The sequence below is a fragment of the Rutidosis leptorrhynchoides genome, chromosome 1 (genome assembly GCF_046630445.1).
Source record: "Rutidosis leptorrhynchoides isolate AG116_Rl617_1_P2 chromosome 1, CSIRO_AGI_Rlap_v1, whole genome shotgun sequence".
Lineage (NCBI taxonomy): Eukaryota > Viridiplantae > Streptophyta > Magnoliopsida > Asterales > Asteraceae > Rutidosis > Rutidosis leptorrhynchoides.
In genome coordinates, this window is record NC_092333.1 from 571,582,581 (window position 1) to 571,588,096 (window position 5,516).

A 5,516-nucleotide genomic window follows, 5' to 3' on the forward strand; every position below is an offset into this window, starting at 1 on the left:
TTAATATAAGATATATTAAAATTTATTATAAAAGTGAATATATAAAGTATGTTATATATATATATATATATATATATATATATATATATATATATATATATATATATATATATATATATATATATATATAAGAAATTTCAAAGTTATTTAGTAAACGACGGAAACGCTCATTTGTCATTCAATTGATAGTAAACGAATTAAAAAGGAACTTATATTATTTTAAAATAAACGGTGATCCGAAAATGAGTTCTATAAATTTTAGGCTTATTAAAAATGTATTTAGGAATTATTTGTTAAGTTTTAACACTTTTTATATTTTACCCATAAATGAGAGGGACAGTTGATGTAATTTTTATTTATTAAATTATGGATCGAATTTTACACCATAATGACCAAAATAAATAAATAAATATAGTTAATCTAAAAATTTGAGATTTTTCCAAAGACTTTTATCCGTCATTGATTTACAACGGAGAGCGAAATTTTATCCGAAAGGTGGCGGCTAAGAATTTTCTCACGTTTTATTTCATTTGGTTACCTAATTATTATTATATTATATTATTATTATTATGTAATGATTTGGTTACCTAATTATTATTATATTATATTATATTATTATTATTATTATTATTATTATTATTATTATTATTATTATTATTAGGTAATGTTTACAGATATTTATATGTAGTATATATTATATATAGATACATATACATAGTTAGAAAAGGAGAATACTCTAATAATCACTTTCCCCATCGAACACACCACCATTGGGTATCACCAAACCCATCACCAACTTGCAGCATCACTTTATATTATGTATACATATATGCACATACTAGTACATACCACATCTATATATCTCTATTTTCTCGTTGTGAACTCAACCAACACCATCATCATCTTCTCACGACACCACCATCTTTAAACATATTAATCAACCACGAAAACCTTGCTCGATCACGGTTTCATATTTATAATCGAAAACCCACTTGTTATTATTGAACCAAAACCAAGTAATCATAATCTTTCACCTCTAACTTGAACCATCACCTTGCTGCCAACAATGAATCACCGACGTCCAACACCACAAACCACCTAACATCCACCCCAAACAACCATATATCTCTCCCTTTCTCTCCCTCTCTCATTCTTATTCAAAGATCACCATACAACCGCCAACTTTCATCATCATTTGAACCTCTGTTGCTATGATTGTCTGTTTAAAACACCACCACTCCATCATTGTCTCTGTTTTAGTCGACGTATAAGGTAACCAAGAATACCCACATCTATTTTCTTCTATTATCTAATTGTTAAAACTACAAACCCTCGTGATTCACTCAGTTACCTGTTACTATTATTCACTGTTTCTATTTCTTCTTGTTGACTACCATCGGAACCCACCTCAAAGGAAACCTATACGATTGAGATTCTGACTGAGGATAAACACACACATCTTATATCAAAACTCATGTGACTAGTAGAAACTGTAACGCATACACACACATGATTATTCTTGTTGATCAGTTACAACGAAACCCAGCTCTTTTTACGCTTGCTTCAAAGTCTATTTCTACTTTAGTCTGGTAACTCACAATTTCGAGTTACAGCTACAGTCGTAGCTCTTTTACTGCTATATAATTAGATTGACTGGATCATACTTGACGTCTTATACTACTCTTCAAGCTTCTGAAACCGTAATCGTGTTTTATATATATATATATATATATATATATATATATATATATATATATATATATATATATATATATATATATATATATATATATATATATCTTTTGTTTCGAATCCGGTTGTAAACGAAGAAGGAGAAGTAAATACTATTGTTTCTGTTTCCTTTCGATTTTGTTTTTATGTTACGGTGACGAGAAAACGTTTGAAAACAATGATTAAAATGATGATGACGAATGATGGTTACGATGAGGACTATAAAATAATGAAGATGAAGAATAAACGAACCCTTTTTCCTACCTGTGTCGGCCACCATTTTTTTGTGTGAGTATTGTATACCGAAGCTTTGATTTAATTGATGAACTTTGGGCCAAGATTACATTTTTAGAATGGGCTGCGAATGATTTGTGCAGTAGGGCTGAATATGATGTTGGGCCAAACTCTAAATGGGTCATTAGCAGGCTAGAAGTAGGAAACAGATAATTAAATGGGATATATACATTCGGGGTGTTACTAACTTTAGTTAAACCAGATTGGAGTAATGGTTGAGTGGTGTTGGTAATCTTTGAGAGGTCGTGAGTTCAAATCTGGGCAGCAGCACTATTTTTTCTTTTTTTTTATTCAACCATGGAAGAACATACTTAAGGTAGTTTTTACATTAATATTATTGTTATCTTATTGTTATTATTATTATTATTATTATTATTATTATTATTATTATTATTATTATTATTATTATTATTATTATTATTATTATTATTATTATTATTATTATTATTATTATTATTATTATGATTAACATGCTTAATAATACATTTTAAGAATATAATACAATATGAATTAAGGACATTGATTTAGAATGACATAGTATGCTTATAACTGTTATAATAAAAAAAATGATGATATAATAATATTATTAAGATGTTAAGATGAGTATAATTACGGTCCTGATCAGTAAGATATTAAATATAAATATACGTAACTCTATTCTTAGTATAACTATTTTTATTATTGTCATTATTATTATTAATATCATTAAACATGATTTGATTATTATTATTATTATTATTATTATTATTATTATTATTATTATTATTATTATTATTATTATTATTATTATTATTATTATTATTATTATTATTATTATTGTTGTTGTTGTTGTTGTTGTTGTTGTTGTTGTTATTATTACTACTATTATTATTTCCAAAACTATTATTTTTATAAATCTAACCATTTTCATTATTAAAGATTACCATAAATATTATTAATAACTAATAATATTATTATTATTAACATTTTAAACATTATTATTATTACAACAAATATTATTTATGCAAAATATATTTATTACCTATATCACAAATATACTAATATCACATAAATATCATGTTTTTAATATTATACCAATTATAGTAAGATGACATTAATTAAATTATATATCATATTATAACATATTATAAGTATTAATATGAATATATATATATATATATATATATATATATATATATATATATATATATATATATATATATATATATATATATATATATATATATATATATATATATATATATATATATATAAGAATATTAGTCTTAATACGATATAAACTTAGTTGATTAATACTATAATGTGTTAATATATATACTTGATATAGGTTCGTGAATCCGAGGCCAACCTTGCATTGTTCAGTACAGTCGTACGCATATTTTTACTACAAAATATCGTATCGTGAGTTTCATTACTCCCTTTTAAATGCTTTTGCAATATATATTTTTAGGACTGAGAATACATGCGCTGCTTTTATAACTGTTTTACGAAATAGACACAAGTAATCGAAACTACATTATATGGTTGAATGATCGAAGCCGAATATGTCCCTTTTTGCTTGGTAGCCTAAGAATTAGTAAACCGATCTACTAATTGACGCGAATCCTAAAGATAGATCTATTGGGCCTAACGAACCCCATCCAAAGTACCGGATGCTTTAGTACTTCGAATTCGTTTTTTATCATGTCCAATGGATTTCCCGGAATGATAGGGGATATTCTTATATGCATCTTGTTAATGTCGGTTACCAGGTGTTCAATCCATATGAATGATTAATTTTGTCTCTATGCATGGGACGTATATTTATGAGAAATGAAAAATGAAAATCTTGTGGTCTATTAAAATGATGGAAATGATTATTTATGTTAAACTAATGAACTCACCAACCTTTTGGTTGATACTTGAAAGCATGTTTATTCTCAGGTATGAAAGAAATCTTCCGCTGTGCATTTGCTCATTTTAGAGATATTACTTGGAGTCATTCATGACATATTTCAAAAGACATTGCATTCGAGTCGTTGAGTTCATCAAGATTATTACTAAGTCAATTATAGTTGGATATATTATGAAATGGTATGCATGCCGTCAACTTTCGATGCAATGAAAGTTTTTCTTTTAAAAATGAATGCAATGTTTGTAAAATGTATCATATAGAGGTCAAGTACCTCGCGATGTAACCAAATGTAATGTATTCGTCCAGATGGATTAGGACGAGTCATTATAGGTGGTATCAGAGCGGTGGTCTTAGCGAACCAGGTCTTGCATTAGTGTGTCCAACTGGTGGTTGTTAAGATGCATTAGTGAGTCTGGACTTCGACCGTGTCTGCATATCAAAAGTTTTGCTTATCATTTTTGTCAAAAATTACCTGCTTATCATTCTTAGGGAATCACTTGCTTATCATTCTTAGTCTAGACACATCTTACTGCATTGATTGCATGAATAGTGTATAGACAAAATTATATCTTAGCGTATTTACTAATTCATATCTTAGCGCATCTATTACTGTAGACTTGCCTGACATATGCCATAAATTCCTCCGTAGTCTACGAAATCTTTAGTACTATATATATAGATATTCTATGTACTTAGAATATCATCCAATATTCAAAAATCTTTTCATGTCAAAAAATCCTTTGCTAAATCGTACGAAATGGAACTCGTCACTAGTTCAAGTTCTTCGGAACCCAACAGCTATTCCGACATGGATGTTCACCTAAGCTCCAAAAGCAGCGTCACCAGAATGAATCAACCGATTCATCTGATGGGTTCGTAGTTGACTTAATCAATGGAGACGAGAAGAAGGCGATCCTTTCCACCAACCGAATTCACCTCTTGGCGAAGAACCTGAAACACTTACCGGCGAACCTGTTTGAAACACCATTTTCAGCCTCATTTCCAGGATAGCTCATCACGATTATATTCTATCTAAAATTCTAAACCTTATTCATCCGCTCGTTTCGACCGACAATCGTCCCGGAATAATATAATAAGTCAACGAACTTCGCGCTTGAGTAATCAATTTGGAGAATATGGTGCAAAATTTACCAGCTTAAACAACATCACCGGCACCAACAGTACCACCAGCAACAACACAAACCACAACAACACACGCCTCAACATCGCAATCTGTACCTCTAGCATAATCATCGTTCTACATGACGTTCTACATCATTTATCTTCGTACGACATGACGATTATGTAATCTCTAATGTTCTAGAGATTATATATTCTTGTTCTAATGGTAAATCAAATGAGTTTAATATCATATTGACTCATTAAATCCATGATTACATCTAAAGAGAATATATATGTAATTACATTTTCATAAAGATTGTAATTAAAAATTCTTTTGTACAAACGATTAATGGTGAAAATATTTTAACGGGTAGGTAATACCCGAGAAATATTTAGATTTCACATTAATAAGTTACACTGTACATTCTTCGAATCTGATTCAACAGTCATTTACTATCCTACTTACACCCACAGA